The 21789-nt window shown below is 50.5% G+C and overlaps 1 long non-coding RNA gene and 1 other non-coding gene across 2 annotated transcripts; one reads left to right on the top strand and one right to left on the bottom strand.

Annotated features, from left to right (window-relative positions):
- Window positions 1–735: 735 nt before the first annotated feature.
- On the bottom strand, window positions 736–13495 carry LOC106695184. Its single transcript, XR_002827209.1, has 5 exons — window positions 12761–13495; window positions 11670–11812; window positions 11100–11185; window positions 9118–9226; window positions 736–813 (listed from the first exon to the last, which is right to left on the bottom strand). It is a non-coding gene; the product is annotated as an uncharacterized LOC106695184 (long non-coding RNA).
- Window positions 13496–13643: 148 nt separating this feature from the next.
- On the top strand, window positions 13644–13715 carry TRNAE-UUC. The gene has a single exon. It is a non-coding gene; the product is annotated as a tRNA-Glu (tRNA).
- Window positions 13716–21789: the final 8074 nt, after the last annotated feature.

Here is a 21789-nt window from a genome sequence, read left to right as displayed (position 1 = left end):
AGCGGGGTGTGGTGGGCAGTCCCGTCCTAGGCCAGTATCTTCCCTGCAAAGATCAACTTGGGCCTCAACTGAGCCTCCTGCCTTTGTGCATCCAAGTTAGCACACCTTTGGAATGTCGGGGTCACTTCCCCTTTTCCGGACCCCTCAGGGCAGAACCAATGCACCAGGGCAGAGACCACAAATTCCCTCGCTGTTACTGTTACCGTGTTAACTGTTGACTCTTAACCGTCCTGCATCCACCTAAGGGAAAAAAAAGACCAAAAGGACACCAGTGGAGATGAGTTCGAACATGCGGGTCAGTGGGATGCACTGCGGGGGGTGGGGTGAGGGGCAGGGGGGGAGGGGACTGGCTCCCCGTTTTCTCTGTCACAGCCTTCAGACCCGGTTACAGAGAACTGTCCCCATTTTACAGGCCAGGACACTGAGGCCCACAGAGGCCGGGTCACTGGACCAGAACTACCCAGACAGCACGTGGAGTCTGGGTCCCACCTTTCCCATCCGCTGTGCATCCAGGCTAGACCTGCGATCAGCCTGGAGCTAAGGGGCGGGGAGAGTTCCGGGGGACTCACTGAGGAGCAGGTACGAGTGACTGGTCATCGGCAGCTGGCCAAGACCTCGACGTCAGTCAGCGCTGCCCTGCACAGAGGGGCTGCCACGGGAGCCTGACTGGGGGTGGGGGCGGGGCTCCGTGCTCAGCCTCCCCGCGAGAGGCATCCAGCAGCCCACGATGCCGCACCTCGGCCTCTGAGTCATCGCCCGCCGCGCGGCAGTGGAGGTGATGTTAATCCCATCTGACAGCGCGCGTGGTCCAACCTGGAGAATAGAAACGGTGAGTCACCACCCTGCTCCCTAGACCATGCGTTTAAGAAAAGGGGGGCCGGGTCCCCGTCGAGCTTCGTGAGGTCAGCTTCCCCGCCTGCCTCCACCGAGCTCCAAGGGGTGGGACCCCCTCCTGGTGCCTCTGTGTACACTGGTGGGGGCCCCCCCATGCACCCCGGCATGGCAGAAGCTCACAGAACGGAATGAGTAAGCGTCAAAGATATTCCTCTCGCCCTGAACGGTGTGCTCAGTGGTCAGATCCCCGGCCTTCGAACTGAAGGGTCTCAGGTTTCAATTCCCGGTATCGATGTCTCTCTCTCTCCGTCCCCCCTTCTCTCTTCCACTCTCTCTAAAAACCAATGGAAAAAAATATCCTCGGGTGAGGATTAAAAAAGAGAGAGAGCCCAGCTGCTGCGGCTCAGTGGTTGGCACAGACCTATGAACCAGGAGGTCGCGGCTCTAGTCCTGGTCAGGGGCACGGACCTCGGCTGCAGGCTCCATCCCCGGCCCTGGTCGGGGTGCGTGTAGGAGGCAACCAATCGATGTGTCTCTCTCGCATTGATGTTTCTCTCTCTGGGTCTCTCCCCCTCCCCTCCACTCTCTCTATAAGAAAAAGCAAGAAAGACACGAACAATTGTTAAATCTGCTTGGAGCGAGGATTCAGCCAACCACAGCCCATGTGCCAGTTCCTATTCATAATCGAAGAATGGATTTCACCCTTTCCGATGGCTGGAAAAAAATGAAAAGAAGAATGTTTTCTGGCGTGTGAAGATGAGACGACGTTCCAATTTCAAGGTCCATAAATAAAGTTTTATTGGAGCACAGCCACGCGCATTCATCTGCATACAGTCTGTGGCGGGTCTGACGCGATGGGCAGTGCTGGGCAGCTGAGATAAGGCTGCGTGTGTAACTCCCAGAGCCTGAAATACTTAATACCAGCCTTTCACAGGGAAAAAAAAAAGTGCCAACACTTGACTTGGAATATATGCTGATGCGTATCGTTATTGTATAATTACTTCGACTCCCCTGTACACGGCAGACTCTTCCTCACAAAGAAATCAGCTTCGCAATCCACACGCAAGTTATCAGGGAACGTATTTTTTGCAAATGCATTAAAGGCGAAGACATTGAAGTTCAGAGAAAGTGACTTGCCCAACACCCCCTAGTCAGTAATGCGATTTATACCAATATCCAAGAGTATAATATACCAATATTAAATTTATATGGAAAGTAAAAGGAACTAGAATATCCAAAATGATTTTGAATGTTTTTTAATATGATTTTTAAAATTGATTTTACAGAGAGAGGGAGAGGGAGGAAGAGGGAGAGAAACGTCAATCAGCCTGCACGCCCCCGACTGGGGATTGAGCCCGGGCCCAGGCATGTGGCCTGACTGGAATCAAACAGGTGACGCTCAAGCAACTCTCACTATTTGATTTTAAAACCAAAAAGCTACATTAATCAGGACAGGGTGGCGTTGGTGAAATGGTAAACACAGAGAACAAAGAAATATAGTCAGAAAGTCCAGAAATCCATCCATGTCTGAAGAGATGGCCAACACCTTTTGACAGAGGATTACAAAGTTAGATTCTCAAAAAATGGCCCTGGAACAACTGTACATCAATATGCAAAAACAAAACAAAACAGACAGACAGACACACTCAACACCCTCCGCCCACACCCCGCTGCTTTGCATCTTCTACGAAAATTACGGAACGTGGGTCTGATTTGGGGTTAGGCGGAGGTTTCTTAGCTACAATATCAAAAAACGCAAACCATTAAAAACCAATTAATAATTTATCGAACGTCAACATTTTAAAAGGTCTGCTCTACACCACACACGGTTAAGAGAATGAAAAGACAAGCCTCCAACTGGGAGCCATTATTCACAAAACACACAGAACAAACACGTGTACGTAGACGGCATCACAGAACTGCCAGGACCCTGTAAGCAAGCCAACAGCCCATAACAAATGAGCAAAGGAGCTGACAGCCACCTCACCAAAAAGATAGATAGATAGATAGATAGATAGATAGATAGATAGATAGATAGATAGATAGATATAGATAGATAATAGATAGATAGATGATAGATAGATAGATAGATGATAGATAGATATAGATAGATAATAGATAGATAGATGATAGATAGATGATAGATAATAGATGATAGATAGATAATAGATAGATGATAGATAGATAGATAGATAGATGATAGATAGATGATAGATAATAGACGGCGTGTTAAATACATGCACAAATGTGCACCACCGTTAATCCTCAGGGAGATGCAAATTAAATCGCCATGAAGTACCACTACTACATACCTAACAAAACGGCACACACACACACACACACACACACACACACACAAATACACAGATACATATATAAACCAGCGTGTGGGTGGGAGAGGAAAGTGTGCCGTCTTTGGGGGAGAACCATTTTGGGAAACCCATTACAAATGCAGGGGACGCTGTCTTCGAGGCAGTAACTGCGTCTGAGAACCAGTTCATTTCCATACGTCTCGGCAAAGACGTCCAGGGACGCCGCCTTAACAGGCCCGTGTGCGTGAATGTTTTATAGTCATTACGTCTTTGGAAAAGCAGGCAGGCGCGATTAGCCGGGAGCCGGCGAGAGCCGCGGAAGGCAGGGCTGGGGAAGGAAACATTTACTTTCTAATTTATACTCTCGTCGGCTGTGTGGTGTCTCTGGAATTGGTGCCATATGTTTGTGTTCCTCCCAGAATTAAAGACCCCAACAACTGAGGTGGATGCAAATTGACACACAGCGAGGCGGGCGGGATGGCTGGTCCGCATTCGGGGAGTCTACGTTCCGAAGGGAGACGTGGGACCATCTGGGTCCGGCTCCCCGTCCCAGGCAGCCTGGTGCCCGGATAAGTGAGATTGCATCTCGAAAAGCTGTGTTCTCTCTGTCTCCTGCCTCTGCCCGCCACCCCCCCACCGTGTTCCCAAGCCGGAGTCTCTACAGTGGGAATTAGAGTGTCAGACTTTATTCCCCACTCTTATTTCAGCTGCTTCTAACTTTTCAAAGAAAAAAGAAAGAAAAAACACCCTATTGTGTCTTTTTTGTTCTGTGTTTGTGGGGGATCAAGTGCCTAATGAAGTGTCTCCCCCCCCATCCTGATCCCCGTGTCTGGGCCTCGGGAGCCGGTGCTAGGACTGTTGCAGTAGCCTTCAGAACTGGTCTCTGAGACGCCAGTACTCCAACACGCCCCGCAGACCCGCCCGCCGTCCATGCGGCAGCCGAGGGAGCTGGCAGCAGCACGGTGACAGCTCCGGTTCCTCCCGGGCTCCCTCAATGCCTCCTCGTTCCCACCAGACCGGACCTTCTCTCCTTGGGATGACCCAGCCTCGTCCCTCCTCTCGAGCCCAGAGCGCATGCCCCCATCTATGGAAACCCTCAGCCACCACGTGCCTGGAGGCAAGGGGCAGCTCTCACCCGCTTCCCTTCTTTTTTAAAATATTTTTTTTATTGATTTCAGAAAGGAAGAGAGAGGGAGGGAGAGGGAGAGAGAAACATGAAGGATGAGAATCATCAATCAGCTTCCTCCTGCACGCCCCCTGCTGGGGATCTAGCCAGCCGGACCTCACAGACCCTCCTGGCGGGCTACTGACCGCCCTGTGCTCCCATCCGTGTGTACGGACTGAGGCCCACGTGCACCGTCCATGACACGCCTGGCCTCCCGACTGCTGTGTGAGCTGCGTGGGCAGGCGCCCGGGCAGGATTCACCTTCCCGCCTGCGGGGCCCAGTTCCACGCCTGGGAAGGGGTCGACGCTCTACAGACGCCTGCCTGACTGAATAAGGGGAGCCCCCCCACCCCCCGATGCTGCAGAAAACCCTGCTCTATGTGGACTCTGAGCTGCCTGGCGGTCATCCTGACGAGGGCCTCATGTTTCAGTCGCTGGGAACGCAGGCAGCCCCGACCAGCGGACTGTCTGTCATCACACAGGGCACGGTTTAGAGCAGGGGTTCCCAGCGTGGGGCACACGCCCCCCGGGGGGGGCAGTTTGATGTTTAAGGGGGGCCATTCGAGAATGCGTTATTCACAGTGGATGTTTTGCATTTCTTATGGTTCTAGGGGCCTCGCAGACAGTCTGTAGATACATACTGTGACATATTTATGCACTTCAGTTCTCTATTATGTCTGAAACTTTATTTGCTGTTCTTTCATCTCCCTTCACATTATTATTATTTAACAATTCCTTAGTGAGTTCTTCCTCACTCCGTCCGCTGTCCTTTCGTCCTTTTGTTTTTCTCTCTCATGGACGCCATGTTCTTTGGCAGCTTGTTTAGACCGAGTTCATGGCCTTTGAGGCTTCCTCCACGTGAACAGGTGTGCAGGAGGCAGCTGATCAACGATTCCCTCTCATCACTGATGTTTCTCTCTCTCTCCCTCTCCCTTCCTCTCTGAAATCAGTAAAAATATATTAAAATAAGTTAAAAAAAATTACATAGGTGCCGGGTGTACAGTTCTATAACACGTCCTCTGTCTGTTGTCCTGTGCGCTCACCGCTCCAAGCCAAGTCTCTCTCCATCACCAATTACCCCCATACACCCTACTCCACCCCCTCCCCAGGCGAGCACCACACTGTTGTCCCCGCCCATGCGTTTTTCCTCTATTTTTTCCCCTTTTTTGCTCAATCCCTCCACCTCCCCGCCCAGCCCCTGCCCCTGGACAGCTGACAGCCCGCTCTCTACCTATTTTGCTTGTTAGTTCATTTAGGTCATTAGAGTGAAATCATATGGCCCTTGTCTTTCTCTGACTGGCTTCCTGACCTCGTTTCACAGAATGGTCTGGGGAGCTGAGGTCAAGGGTCATCCTTTCCTGGATTCACTGAATAGTGTGGACACTCATGCATCTTGTTTATCAGGAAGGATTTCTGATCTTAAAAGAGAGCGGTGCTATGCACAGCCCATGGACACGGCAGGAGGGTAGTGAAGACCGACCCTAATGGGTGGGTGGGTGGAGGCTGGGAGGCGGGGGGACGCGGGGGGGGGGGAATTGGGAGGTATCTGTAATACTATGAACTATATTGAACTATATATATACACACATACACACACACACACACACACACACACACACACACCAAGATAAGATGGCGGTGCCCTTGCTGAGACCACCTGTGCATCATGGGCTCTTCTCCATGACGGCGGATGAAGGCTTGTTTACAGTCTCAGAAACACCCCTCGATCTCCAGACCCCCAGACCAGGGGTCCTCAAACTACGGCCCGCGGGCCACATGCAAATACAAATATTGTATTTGTTCCCGTTTTGTTTTTTTACTTCAAAATAAGATATGTGCAGTGTGCATAGGAATTTGTTCATAGTTGTTTTTTTTTAAACTATAGTCCGGCCCTCCACCGGTCTGAGGGACAGTGAACTGGCCCCCTGTGTAAAAAGTTTGAGGACCCCTGGTTGAGACCAAATGCCCGTCACTAACGCTTTGGGACGTTCCCGGATCTGATGCAATGAATTCACGGCCGTCCCACCTCCAGGCCAAGTTCCACTTGAGAAGTGACTCTGTAAGGTGAGATCTCACTCAGCTCCCAGAGGGTCCCTAAAAATAGCTTCACACATTCGTTACCAGCTTCCCTCTCCAGAAAGTGTTAACAACTCATTCTAGGAGAACCTTAACAAGCCCTTAACATTTGCTAACATTTCTCTCCATTAATCTTTCTAAAAATCTTCAATGTAAATAACAAGTATATTATCCATAATTCTTCATGTAGGAGAAATAATGTCACGGTATTTATCTATGTGCAGTAAGCAGTTTCCACCCTCTGGTCTAGTTACTATGGATTTCCTCAGCAGAACTGCCTTTTCTTCATCCTCTGAGTGCAACACCAGCAGCTAAGAATGGACGTACTTTTAAAAATATAAATATATATTTTCATTGATTTTAGAGAGAGAGACAGGGAGAGGGAGAAACATCAATGATGAGAGAGAATCACTGATCAGACCACATGCTTCCGAGTCCCGGATGCACAGGGTGCGGACTCACCCAAGAGGAACGGAGGAACCTGCCTGGGCCCTGGCCGGTAGCTCAGTAGGAACGACGAATCCACGTCTCTCTCTCTACGATCAATAAAAACGCGAGCAGAATGACCGCCAGAACCTGTCGGCACCGCGAGAAGCAACCTCTTGGGCGTATGGGATGAGGCCCAACCAACCGAGCCACACAAGCGGGTAACAGTAAGTGCCGGGGGCTAACCAGGGCGTGCAGAATGCCTGGGGGTTTAGAGCCTGGACGGAGTGATGGCTTTGACGCCACCAACCTCCTTCATGAAACAGGGAACATAGTGGTCGATTCCAATTCATACTTGAGACGTGTGTGTGGTTAAGCCATGAGGCTGTCCTAGGATCGGCCTGTTCTCTCACCATCAACTCCTGCTCTTTGGTGCCTCGAGGGCCGGCCAAAAGCCCCATTTGTAAAGTGAAATAAATGAATCTTCCTTAAAGGGCATGAGGCCCGAGGAGGCTCGGGAAAAGACCTGCCTTTCGGGGGTGGAGCAGGCGATTTCTCTGTTCCCATGGGAAGGGATTTCATGAGCGTTCACGACTGAGCTGGTGGGAATTCACACTCCGCATCTGTGTAGATGGAGACTGTGTGCATTCTGTAGATCTGGGACTCCTTTCTCACTTTTCAGAAGTTTATTTTTGTGCCTTTTTTGCCCAGCCGGGGTAACTCAGTGGTTGAGTGTTGACCTACGAACCAGGAGGTCACAGTTTCATTCCCAGGCAGGGCACATGCCCGGGTTGGGGGCGTGCAGGAGGCAGCCAATCAATGATTCTCTCTCATCATTGATGTTTCTATTTCTCTCCCTCTCCCTTTCTCTCTGAAAGCAATAAAAACATTTTTTTTAAAAAAAGATGTTTGCCACCAGCATATGTTTAAAATGGAATGAAATCAGTAGTATGACACAAGAAATCCTATAGCTGCTTCTGTCAGTCATAACAATCAACTGTTTAACAACTTCTTTTCTCTAAAGAAATGAATTAATACATCTGCAATATAATTTCAATAATTTCCAAAAATTACTCTTAAATTTCTTCCTTTGGACTTGAAACGATGTTTACACAAAATTTATTCAATCAGCATATTCAGAAATAATTTATTCCTTTTAGCTCCTTGTTGGAATACCATTAAGATGTGCATGCTAGCAGTTTAGATGTGAATTATGGAATGTATTTTTTTTGCCGTGTTTGGATAAAAAGATACCTGGGAAATAGTGAAGGATAAATTATTGCCTTAAAAGGAATAAATGACAGACATTACTGTGATCCCCGAGAAGAACGTAACCTCTTGTGAAGTCTAATAGGAGCTGGCATCATGTGCTAATATCGTGCTATTTACTAATTACACGCTGTTAGCGATGCATGTTTCTGATCTGCAGATGCACAGTGCTGCTATATTTATTTTATGGCACTTGAGATGCCAATCTATTTATAAAGGGACACTAAGGAATGCGTAAAACCAATGTTTCATTCAGTTTTTTAAAGGAAAACAGTGCCACGCAATGTAAGTGTGTAACAGGGCCGAGCTGCGGAGTGACTGCCTCTCAACTCCTCTGTTCTCTTGCCGTGGGCCCTGGGCATATGCCGTTCCTGTTGCCCAAAACACTGTTCCTACGTGCCTGCCCCCCCTCCCCCTGCCAGCCCCACTCTCTGTTCTATGTACAGGTATATACCCCCAAAATGGGAGGGAAGATGCAGGTGAGGTACCTAACCACCTCACTGCTAGCACTCGAGGGGTCCTCTGTGAGCTCTCCATAATTATGATCCCCCCTCCCCCATCACCCCGATTTTACGATAAATACTTCATGGGTTTTTTTTTATCATTTTACCCCTGGGCTTCCCTGTACACGTCACCCAATCCTGTCCACTGTGGGAACTGGAGGTGACGTGCAAGAATGGAAGTGGTACTGTGTGCCCTGGCTCCTTCCTCGGATACTGAAATCCATTCTTTAAAAAAAAACATTTTTATTGATTTTTTAGAGAGGAAGGGAGAGGGAGAGAGAGAAACATCAATGATGAGAGAGAATCATGGATCGGCTGCCTCCTGCACGCCCCACACTGGGGATCGAGCCCACAACCCAGGCCTGTGCCCTGACCGGGAATCGAACTGTGACCTCCTGGTTCCTAGGTTGTTGCTCAACCACTGAGCCACACAGGCAGGGCCTGAAACCCATTCTTGCCATCAAGCCTCGCTGCACTGCACTCATTTTTGTGTCTAATATTCCGATACATGGACAGACCACAATGCACTTACTTGGTTTTACTTGTGACAGACCTCCGGGACTCTGGCCTTGTTTCTGATTTCGAGCCCACCCACGGGAGAGTTCCTGCGCCATTTTCGCCTTATTTGTGTCCTTTTTTTCCTAAAAGAATGTTAGGCATTTTCCTAGCAAATATAATAAATGTTAAAAATAACACCATGTTAGGATGCTTGTTAGGTTGGGGGAAAGAGGGGCTTTCCAAGTATTACTCTGCACTTTTGTTATTGATTTATTTTTTTTAAGAGAGAGAGGAAGGGAGAGGGAGAGAAAGAGAGAAATATTGATGTGAGAATAAAACCAGGGAATGAGCCAGCAACCTGGGCATGTGCCCGGACAGGGAATTGAACCCCCAACCTTTCAGTGCATGGGACAACACCCAACCATTGAGCCACACCAGCCAGGGCTGTGTTCTGCATCTTTGTCAGAAGAAGAACTACTATGTGGTTGCTACTCTGGGCTCCTCCTGGCTTTGGAGGCGATCTGAGCCACAGTGCCCACGTGTTCTCTTTAGAGGTCACAGGCCCGAAGCAAAGTCCAGTCTCTCACACTCATTCTGTTTGTTCTTAACCTTCCTGACCCCCTAATGAGCTCCTTTGTGAATCAAAATAATAATCAGTCCGATCTTCATCATCCAGCTCGGCTGCAGGGAAGAATTCCAGCCGTCTGCAGAAGTCAGGAACTCCGGGCGGGAACTGGATGCTGCGAAGGGTTGGCTGAGCCCAGAGGCTGGCTCTGGGCCTTGGCGTCTGGGATCCGTGCCCGGAGCTGCAGATCGGCCCTCGGATGCACGGCGCTGGCTGGGAGGGGGGAGCTGGGAGGGGGGATGTGGGAGGGGGGAGCTGGGAGGCAGCCGCGCTGCCCCTGCAGGTTTCACAGCAGCAAAATTCACCTCCCCAGGGGCACCCTCGGCCTTGCCTCTGGACACTGGTGACCAGGCACCAGAAGCCGCTGTTGCCAAAGGCTAGCGTTTCAGCCCAAAATGCAGTGGGCACCCCTTCTCCGCCCCCCTCATTGGAATAATGTCAGTTCAGAACTCAGTCTGCACTATGGACCAGGAGGCCAGGGCACATGCCTGGGTTCCGGGCTGGATCCCCAGTGTGGGGTGTACAGGAGGCAGCCGATCAATGACTCTCTCATCATTGATTTCTCTCTCTCTCCCTTTCTCTCTGGAATCTCCCAGGCCCTGGCCGGTCAGACGGGGATCAATGCACCGATCGCAGCCACAAGGTCAACCTCAAGGGCAAGGCTGGGTCCAAGATAGAGAGTGTCCCTGGTCTGGGCGGTGGCCACGCACAGCAGATGCAGAGAACGCGGGGGATGGGGCGGGGGGGCGCCTGCCTGGGTGGGCCCAGCCCCGTGCTCATCCACATCTCTCCCTCCTGGGGGTACGAAACGCTGCCCCTCAAAACCTCTCTCACGACCTACCCTTCCTTGCAGACAACGCGAAATTCTGCACGAAGGGGAAGACGGCCATCAACGCCCACTGGACGGTGTGACACAGAGGAACAGCGAGAGTCTCAGATGTGAGCAATGAGCTCCCTCAAGCACCCTTCTCCCGCGCCGACGCCGGACGCAGACGAGCAGATGACACTAAGTGGGCAGTTAGGCAATCAGGCCCATTACGGCTCCACGGCAACTTCACGGAGAGGACGGTAAGTGGACGTGCGGGACAGAGAGGAGGAGGAGGAGAGGTTTCTCCATCGCGGCTGTCAATCACAGCGTCCCAGCCGCCCGGGGCCCACATTGCCACGTGCCTCTCACCTAGTGCCCTCGGCCCGAGACATGGCCCTCCGGCTCCTTCTACAACAGGAGACGCGGACCACATCTGCATCCCTGCGTGTGGCGGGAGTCTGCCCGGCACGGAGGCCACACTGGTGACCGCGACACAGGCTCTCCCAGGGCCCACGCGGCCGCAGCCCGCCCGGGTCAAGGGTCACGCGCATCAGAGTCCCTAATGCACAGGGCGCGGACTCACCCAAGAGGAACTGAGGAACCTGCCTGGGCCCAGGCCGGGTAGTGCAGTAGGAACGACAAATCCACATCTCTCTGCCGGTCCTCTCTCTGAAATCAGTAAAAACATATTAAGAAAATAGATAAAGAGGCAGCCGGTACCGAGAGAAGCCATCCTCACCCAGAGACGCAGCAGTATGGGCGCTGCTGCAGGGATGGGCACCTACCATCCCCCTGGGCCCCCTCAGGCACCCAGCACACCCTGTGCCTAGAAGGATCTTTATTTTATTAAGATAAAAATATTCCCACAACATAAATATATAAAATCAATAAAAACATTTAAGAAAAAATGAATGAACTTAGAAATCGATGCTGCAAGAACTCAGATTGTCAAAAGTATTGGGGGGGGGTGCCTGCCACGTGGGTACCGTGGGAACCGGGGTGGGAGGCCTTGCTCCCTCTGCAGGCACAGGGAGTGGGGTCCGCTGTGGATCGGGGAGGAGGGGGAGTCTCTAAGTGCAGGCCAGCTCCTGAGTAATGAAAGCCTGCTGCCTAGCCCTTCCCGGGATGTTTTTAACCCTGAATTCGTTTTTACCCCTTTCGTGGTAGCCATTTCAATGGGAGAAAGTCCTCTTCTGTGTCCTCTTATGACTTTCTGTGATATGTCCTGGAGAAAACAGCTCAAATACACGTCGCACCTGCCATATTTATGCTTAGAAAGGACCCCCGGTGACATTTCTGGAAGAGGTTGAAGCTACAATTCAATCAAGTATTTAATCTAGGTTTGGTATCAAACAAACAGCATTTTAAAAATAAAATAAAATGATTAGAATATCCTAGAAAACTCCATCAGACCTATTACAATGTAATCTGAAGCTGGAAAAAAGTATTGACAAATTTATAATCAGGCTTTAAAAAATCAAAAAAAGGACTAAATGCCATTTTAGGAAAAATGGTGAAAAACAGTAACAAGAACAAATACAGGAGATACAGAAATGTTAGGCCCTTGGTCATCCTAACAAGGGACGTATGCTTCTGGAAAAGCAAAAGCCACTACAAAGACCTAGTTCAAGAGGAAACGGCCGTGAAGGAACGGGGCCAGGCAGAGAGTGGAGGGCTCAGCGGTCCTTATGGACCTAATTCACAATGACCACCGTCCCATTCATCCCCGAAAGAATACGCTCCCTTTTCAAACACAGACGTCCGTTCCAAAACCACATTCTGAGCTGCAAAGACAATCACCATGTTTGATGTTTCCTTTCAAGGTACATAAGTGCTTGGCCTTTTAAATTGTTTCTTCTTGCATTGCTTTGTGAAAATAAATGTGGTTTAATAAGAAAGGAACTAAAAATAGAACTGCTTGGTCACTGCAGGGCTAGGGAACCCTGACGTGAGCCTGCAGGACCGAGTGCGACTGGTTTTCTAAGAGCTTCCTCCCCCCAACCTGCCAGCCCCTGACCTGGCCACACTTTTGCTTTTTGGCCCAAAGGCGGCTGGGAGCCAGTGAGGCCGACATTTCCCCCTAGAAGCTGCCCTGTTCCCAAGTTCTCACTCTGACCTTGCAAGCTGCCTCGTTAGAAACCCCTCTTACAGGCTGTGGATGCGTGTCTCCCAGGCAGTTTGTTTGTTTGTTTTTGTGGTTTTTTATTTGTTTGTTGTGTGGACAAAAGGGGGCCACATACTAACCTCAGAAACGCAGAGGAGGCCTGCGTGGAGGCCCTGGCAAACTCAGTCACCACAAAGGGTGGCCTGGAACTAAAACCTTCCAGTAGAAAGCAGTTCGTGGTGGGCAGTCACATCAAGATCAACTCCGATCCTCGCTGAGCCTGTTGTCTCTCTGCGTCCAGATAACAAACCTGCGGAACAGGGTGACTTACTGTTAGGTTGTTGTTGACTGTTGACGGCCCTGCACCCACGTATGTAAAAGGTGCATGTGTCCATCATTTCACTTTTTACCCAATCCCCGAGGTTCCCCTGCTCTGCTTTCTCCCGCCCCCTCATCTATCACCGGCGGGTTTCAGGGAACCAGGTCCCCCTCCTTTGGGGGTAATTTACAAAAATAGGTGGGAACCACTCTTCTCCCGAGCATTGTCCCAGCGCGGGGAGGTTCTGCTTCCCGGCAATGGTTGACAGTTTGGCTCAGATAAACTCACAAGAATTCTTTACGGGTTTGACTGATCCCTTATGTTTCGGTTTCCCCCCTGACATGAGTGTTAAAGAAGTGCAGGGCGTGGACTTCTCCTGTCACGGCTGTTTGGGTGTTTTGCTCTGGTTTCAATGTCAGGCCTCCCCACAAAAGACCTTAAGAGCAGTAGCCTCCCAAGGCCTCGGCCAGAGCGGGATGGGAAATCCGGTCTAAAAGGGTCACCGTGACGACCGAACCAGAGGCCGGGGCCGCTCACGGCTTCCTTTGCCCCGAACTCCCCGCGGGCCGAGGTCCGCAGGGCCCAGGCACCGAGCCCGCCCACCGCGGGCGGGACGGCGCGCAGCCGGGGGCGGGGTCAGGGCGGAAGGCGGAAGCAGACGCACTCGATTCAACTGGCTTACGCCGGGCCCAGCCCTTGTCGTCTCCCACATGGTCTAGCGGTTAGGATTCCTGGTTTTCACCCAGGCGGCCCGGGTTCGACTCCCGGTGTGGGAACGCCACAACGTTTTTTTCTTTCTTTTGGAATCAGGTATAAAAAATGCACGAGGCCCACGTACATTGTCTTTACCAAGAAGAACACTACATATAATTGCTGACGGTTGTTATTTCCTTCCTGGGGACGTGGAGCGACTCCCCACCCAGGAACGGTTTGTGTAATCAGTACTGATGTCTTTGCTCACCCTTTAATTTACGTCCATGACAGACGAAACGATTATAATTAATATTTAGTGGTCGAACTCTATTAAGGGGAGCACGCTTTCCCCAGCTTTATGGAGATATAATTGGCAGGGAAGCTTGTGAAAGGTGATGGTGTGCAACACGGTGTCTGATGGGCGTGCCTATTGCCCAGCGGCTGCCACAGCAGGTTAGCGAACACCTCCATCACCACACGGGAACTGCCATTTCTTTCAGAGAAAACGAGTTTAGGTCCAGCCAAGTCACTGCTGTCTCTGCCCCCACTCGGGGCTTCTGGCCCGAGGACAGAGAGACGGTGGAGAGGGAGAGAGCTGTTGTCCCACTTATTTATATACATTCATGGGTTGATTCTTGGATGTGCCCTGACCGGGGATCGAACCCCAGCGGGAGGACACTCCAACCTGAGCTACCCGGCCAGGGTGCCTGTGCATTTTTCATGTCAGTGCACCCCTAACATGAGGTGCACTATTAGTGAAGAACTCACACGCTGGGGGGTCTTCTTCTGGTGAGAGAAAGCTTACTAAGGGGAGTATATTTCATATACAGGGAACACACACACACACACAGAGGGGTGGGCAAAGGTAGGCTTACAGCTGTGAGCACAGGAAGCAGTTCATTCTTGTATCATTATTTATGAATTATAGTATTATTTTCCACATGAACAACTGTAACCTACTTTTGCCCACCCACATGTCATATACAGGGTGTCCCCCAAAAACGTATACACACTTTGAATACTCGCTCATTCCAATGGCTTAAATCTGAAAAGAATCATTGGAGTGAATAAGTATGCAAAGTGTGTATACGTCCGGGGGCGGAGGGGACACCCTACACATTGGTTTATGTAGATAGGTAATGTTCTATGTGACATGTGCATCGCCTGGACATGTACATACGTAACCCAGGAGAGCGGGTACGGTGCACACGCTGGTCACGTGACCGCGGGGACCCGCCACCAGGCACCTGCTCCCCCAGAGACGTCTCCCTCCGAGGACTCTGCGTTGGCTCATTAGCCCAACCCTGAACCAAGTCCTGCGGCCAGGTCCCCGACTTCCACGTTAACCTACTGTTCGGTCTTAACGCTCCTGACGGAGCTGCGTTCATTACAAGCAGGCGCTGCAAGGAGCCCGTCACTTCGAGGGTCATTTGTCACAATAAACCGGTGTTCTTTTCTTCCTGTCATTTTTAGAACTTTGGTTACCACAGCAACCCAGGGCAGCTTTTATACACAGGGTCACTTACGTGCAGTCGGTTTCTTTTATTTACTTGTTTATGTATTTTATTTTATTTTGTAATTTTTATTTTTTTTTTACCATCAGGAAGATGAGCTGTTTTTCTTCTTCCAACAAAGCTCACAATGTGGTGGAATAATCAGGCATAATGATAAGTTGGCCCACTGAGGAATATTACATGTTTAAATGAAAAATCATTATCTTACATCTGCATATTCAAATGCTCTGTTTAAAAAAAATAACGCCTCTAAGAAGAAGCGAGTGCCAATTTAATCTCCCAGGTACCGGCTCATTAGAAGTCGGTAGCCCTAGGATATAATTAGTATTCCATAAAAGAGCAGGCCAGGAAAAAGCAGCCGGGCTGGGGGCAATCCAGGCGTGCATTAGCAAGCAGCACTCGGCTGTCAGCTGCCCCACCCCCTCAGGGGTCCTGGGCTCTGACCCAGCCCAGGTCCTTTGGGGGGTTCTGTGCTCTCCACCCACACTTCCCTTTGCAGGGAGAGCAAAGCCATCCTGGGCCACACAGCTGGGGGAAGCAGCTTTCTGCAGGGCACAGAGGCATTCCAGAAGATTCCAAACCACCTGGCACAGGAAGAGACCGGGGAGGAAACACCACAGGCAGGGGCTGCGTCTGTCCACACGAGCTCTGAGAGCCAGCGAGCCTTTACATCAGCCCACCCTGCACCCACCGGCAGTTCTAACATCTCCCCAAAGCCCTTTACCGCCTCGTTCGTCCTGGCCCATTTTTTTCTAGGAGATTCCAGCATCTTTTCATTTTGCTTCACCTTCTAATTGCAAGCCCCTGGCCTGAACCAACCTGTTCTCCTTTGCCCCGTCCACGTGCTCCTGCGTAAAGCAGGCCAAGCCGACTCCTCCTGACTCCTCCTGATGCTCGCGCCCCGCCGCCTCTTGGCTTCCTTTGAAACCTCCGGAACTCTGAGGGCCTCCACACTGCTCAGCCAACAGGCCTAGGGCCTCCTTCCATTTCAGACCAACACATGCTTCTCGGGCCCTGCCGTGTGCCCAGGCTCTGGCGAGGCTCTGCGGAGAGAGAGACGAGCAAATTAAGGTGTCAGACTTAAGAACTTTTAAGTCTAGTTGAGGGAAACCCCATGCAGAAACCGATGGTTTCAGTATAGTTCAGTCAAAAGGAGATTTGACAGCTCAGGCGTAAGTAGAAACTCTATCTAAGATTATCTGGTCGCTCCAGGAGAAAATAATGCCTGAAATGCATCTTTAAAGATGAAAATAGGGAACCAAGCAGAGAGATGGCATGGACAGGGAGAGGCACGCAGCAACAGGCCGCCACAACAGATATTGCTGGAAAATAGAAAGAGAGCCTGGGGCCCCGGCCACTGTGGCCCAGTGGGTTGGGTGTCGCCTGGTACACCCAAAGGTTGCAGGTTCATTCCCGGTCAAGGGCACCTGCCCAGGTTGCGGGCTCGATCCCCAGTAGGAGGCATGCAGGAGGCAGCTGATCCATGTTACACTCTCCCTCTTTCTTCCTCTCGCTCTAAAAGAAAAACAATAAAAAGTTTGTAAAAAATAAAATACATTGAATTGAAAGATTTCCTGAGGCTTCTTATATTCTGACATCTGCCCCCACACATTTTCCTCTTTCTAATGTGTGTCAGGTACGCTATGATGGTGGGAGACGTGAAACAGTGAATTGTTAGGAGTCAACGGGCTTCCACGTATCAATCATTTTCTTGCAAAAGGCTACAGAGCCGAGAAGCATAAAGTTAGGGAATGCGGAGGGTTCTCTAACATCACACACACGTCTTTGTAGATCAATTACCCTTTTCCTGTATATAATACACATCAGTTTAAATAACACAGGAATTTTTTTTTAAGTTTTATTACTGGAAAGAAAATTTGGGAAAATATTGAGGAATATCACTCAGAGTGAATGTGGATAGCCCGGCCAGTGTGGCTCAGTGGTTGAGTGTCGACCTATGAACCAGGAGGTCAGTTTGATTTCTGGTCAGGACACATGCCTGGGTTGCTGTTTCGATGCTGGCGAGTGCAGGAGGCAGCTGATTAATGATTCTCTCTCATCACTCATCATTGATGTTTCTATTTCTCTCTCTCCCTTCCTCTCTGAAATCAATAAAATATATATAGTTAAAAAGTAAATGTGTATAAATCACTCCACTCTCAGATTGGTACAACCTGTTGGAAACGATGCTGATACTCTAGAGCAGCGGCCGCCAACCTTTCGGACCTCACGGACCACCAGCTGGCGACCGCTGCTCTCGTGTGGCCGGTGGAGACCACGGTTTGTGTGTCCATCACTCCCCTAACCTGCCCTGCAAATTGGAGCAAATCAAACCCTATGTTTCTTTTTTTTGTTTTTCTATTTTATTTTACTTTGGCTCTTATTTTTTAAATGATGTATATGGGAGAGCTTTTAATGTAATGAAAAAAAAATTTTTTTTACATAAATGGGAAAGTTGGTAGAGCTCTTGAGAAGGTAAATTATAACAATTAAAAAGATGATGAGAGCCGAAACCGGTTTGGCTCAGTGGATAGAGCGTCGGCCTGCGGACTGAAAAGTCCCAGGTTCGATTCCGGTCAAGGGCATGTACCTGGGTTGCGGGCACATCTCCAGTGGGAGATGTGCGGGAGGCAGCTGGTCGATGTTTCTCTCTCATCGATGTTTCTAACTCTCTATCCCTCTCCCTTCCTCTCTGTAAAAAATCAATAAAATATATTTAAAAAAAAAAAAAAAGATGATGAGATTCATGGGTGTCTAATCACGAGAGTACATCATAAATAACAGTGTCTTCCTTGTACATAATATCTTCCTGGTACTCCCAATCAGCCTGTCTCCTCGCTCTCATGTCACTATTTCTCTCTCTCTCCCTCCCTTCTTCCCTCTCTCTCTAAAAAAATCATGGACAGAAGAATCCTCGAGTGACGATTTCCACCAGGACTCAGCAGCAGATTGTAGTCTGCCAGCAAGACCTGAGCTTCTCTGGCCGAGCAGCCGTGGTATCTCCTGGGAACCTGTCACGGAACTGGAATGACAGGGATTCTCTTTTCCTTTAGAGAGAGGCCTCCAATTCAAAACAAATACAGGAAAACCTCAGTGGGGTATGCTTTGAAGTTCAAGGGCCGCTTCCTCGTCAGCTTACCGTGGGCAAACTACGGCCCGCGGGCCGCATCCGGCCCGTTTGAAATGAATAAAACTAAAAAAAAAAAAAAGACCGTACCCTTTTATGTAACGATGTTTACTTTGAATTTATATTAGTTCACACAAACACTCCATCCATGCTTTTGTTCCGGCCCTCCGGTCCAGTTTAAGAACCCATTGTGGCCCTCGAGTCAAAAAGTTTGCCCACCCCTGGCTTAGACCTACTCCCATCCTCGGAGAAAAGGAGGGAAGAGAGCCCTAGCCGGTGTGGCTCAGTGGATAGAGCATCGGCCTGCGGACTGGAAGGTCCCAGTTCGATTCCGGTCAAGGGCATGTACCTTGGTTGCGGGCACATCCCCAGTAGGGGGTGTGCAGGAGGCAGCTGATCGTTATTTCTCTCTCGTCGATGTGTCTAGCTCTCTATCCCTCTCACTCTCCCTTCCTCTCTGTAAAAAAATCTATAAAATATATTTAAAAAAAAAAAAAAAAGGAGGGAAGAGAAAGAAACTTTTTTTCTCCCAATGATCCCACCCGCAGGTTCTGTTCATCCGTTTCTCCTGGGAACCACGGTGTGTACAGACGGTAGGGCTTCCGTCGCCATGGAAACGCATCACCCAAGGTCCACTTAGGAAGCGGCCGGGGGTCTCCTGGTTGCCAGGGGCGACGTTGCCCTCGTGGCGTTTCAAGGCGGGGGCTCTGTTGACTCCTTGTGTGTGTGTCACACACTGGAGCGTGTCCTGCGCGATCTTTTTTAGCATTTGCCTTCGGCTACATTGTCTCTTCTGTCAGAACGCCCATTTCTGAGAACAAATTAATCGCCCGGGTCATTTGTATAATGTTCAACCCATCTTCACACCGTCTTCCATCAGGGACGTTATCGGTTTCACAAAACCAAATGGTGGAAGAGTAAAATAATGTTACCTACCACCCGGCCGGTGTGGCTCAGCGGGTTGAGCACGGACCTATATGATGAACCAGGAGGTCATGGCTCCATCCCCGTCAGGGCACAGGGCCGGGTTATGGGTCCGATTCCTAGTAGGCGGCGCGCGGGAGGCAGCCCACCCATGGTCCTCTCTCCCTTCCTCGCTCTGAAATCAATAAAATAAATAAATAAATAAGTCATAAACGTATGTTTTGCAAAGATGGATCCCCAAACCTTCGATCTCGGTAGTACTACCACCTTCTGGGAGGGCGGGGTGCCCACCCGGAACCACCGGGCTGAGGAGGACACGGCCGCCTCCTCTTGGCGGTAAATCTTCCATGTGCAGCCGCCACCCCACATCAGGGTCACGCTCGCAAACCTGCTTGCCCGCAGGGTGTCTGTCCCCCCAAAATCAGGGGACGGAGACGCGGCCACCCGGCTCTTCCTAAAGCGCGGGACTCGGAACACACGAGGCCACACTCGTGACCGCGACACAGGCTCTCCCAGAGGCCCACGCGGCCGCAGCCCGCCCGGGTCAAAGGTCACGCGCTTCAGAGGCCCGGATGCACAGGCCGCGGACTCACCCAAGAGGAACTGAGGGACCTGCCTGGGCCCTGGCCCGGTAGCGCAGTAGGAACGACAAATCCATGTTTTTCTCTCTCTCCCTTCCTCTCTCAAACCAATAAAGACCGAGAGGCAGGCTCCATCGGAAGAGACGGTCGGTATCGCTAGAGAAAGGCCGCCATCACCGCCGAGACGCAGCAGCCACGCGGACGCTCCCAGTATCGCGAGGCACAGCCACTGTCGCGAGAAGCAGCAGTATCGCGAGACACAGTCAGTATCGCGAGAGGCAGGCACCGTGGAGAGAGACAGGGAGGATCTCAGCAGGTAGGACCCCAACATGGGTCTCCCTAAAACCTGCAGGACTTGGAGGCAGGGGCATCTAATGTCGCTAGTCGTCGCCTAGGAGGCACCTGCCCAGCCCTCCCTGGTAGGCGCGGGGCCTGGATGGCAGGGATGGGCGCCCACTACCCGCCGGGCCCCACTCCCCTCCGTCATGCGCCCAGCACAGTCCCGGGAGAGGCAGCCCTGTGATTAGAAGGATCTTTATTCTATTAAGATAAAAATATGCCCCCACGAAAAAAATAAAATCAGCAAAAACATTTAAAACACACACACACACACACACACACACACACACGAATGAGCTGCCCTGGACGGTATGGCTCAGTGGGTAGAGCGACGGTGGTTGGATTCCAGTCGAGGGCACGTGTTTCTCTTACATCCACGTTTCTCTCCGTCTCTCCCTCGCTCTCTTCCACTCTCTCTAAAAAAAATCAACGGAAAAATAAACTTGGGTGAGGATTAAAAAATATGTCTATCCCCACAAAAAAAATAAGTCAATAAAAACATTTAAAAAAAACAACTAATGGACATAGAAGTAGATGTTGCAAGAACTCAGATGTCAAAAGCCACAATGGGATCAGGTATTCAAATCTAGGTTTGGGTGTCAAACAAACAGCATTTTTAAGAATAAAATGGTTCGCATAACCCAGAAAGCACCATCAAGACAAATTACAGTGCAATCCAGAGCTGGGGGAGGGAGGGGGTATTTACAAATTTACATAAGAGCAGTGGTTCTCAACCTTCCTAATGCCACGACCCTTGAATACAGTTCCTCATGTTGTGGTGACCCCCAACCATGAAATTATTTTCGTTGCTACTTCATCACTGTAATTTTGCTACTGTTATGGATCCTAATGTAAATGTCTGATATGCAGGATGTATTTTCATTGTTACAAATTGAACATCATTAAAGCATAGTGATGAATCACAAAAACAATATGTAATTATAGATGTGTTTTCTGATGGTCTTAGGCGACCCCCGTGAAAGGGTCGTTAGACCCCCAAAGGAGTCCCGACCCACAGGTTGAGAACCGCTGCTCTAAATGCTGCTCGTAAGTATTTCTGTGGCTGGATTGTGGGTTCACGCTGCGCCCCACTCGAGGTGCGTGCAATGGATATGTCTCTCTCTCTCTCTCACTTCTCTCCATCCCCCTCCTTTCCACTCTCTCTCAAAAGCAATGGAAAAAATATACTCAGATGAGAAAAGGGAAGAAGGAGAAGAAATCTGGGGGTCTGCGTGCACCCCGAGGGGTGGGGACTACGGCGGCAGCGCTATCTGACAGCCTCCCCACGAGCAGACAATGCCAGCTCCCCTCTGGCCACCTCCTCTTGGCCCCGAAGCAGAGGCGGAGCCGTCATCTTGACTGCATTCACCCGCTCTCTCGCGCTCTTGAAACAAAACCACTGCCCGCCCCCCTGAGAGGCGCCCGGTGCTTCATCTCATCTCCATCAGCTCTGGAGTGGCTGCTTTTAGCACCCGCCGCCGTCTACCCCAGAACGCGCCTGGGCCTCGCACTCGAGACTGTGTTTCAAAGGACAAGCCCCGCCCGGAGGGGACCGTAATGAAGCCTTTCTCTTTCCCGCCCATTAAGGCAGCTCAAGTGTGCCAGGCGCTGGGTGCTCTGCGGACTCTCACTTCCCCCCCAATGTGACCCTCCTGCATGGGCGCATGGTGTT

This window comes from Myotis lucifugus, unplaced genomic scaffold, assembly GCF_000147115.1.
Source record: "Myotis lucifugus unplaced genomic scaffold, Myoluc2.0 scaffold_928, whole genome shotgun sequence".
NCBI lineage: Eukaryota > Metazoa > Chordata > Mammalia > Chiroptera > Vespertilionidae > Myotis > Myotis lucifugus.
The sequence above is the reverse complement of the archived record's forward strand: the minus strand, read 5'-3'. Positions and strand labels throughout refer to the sequence as shown.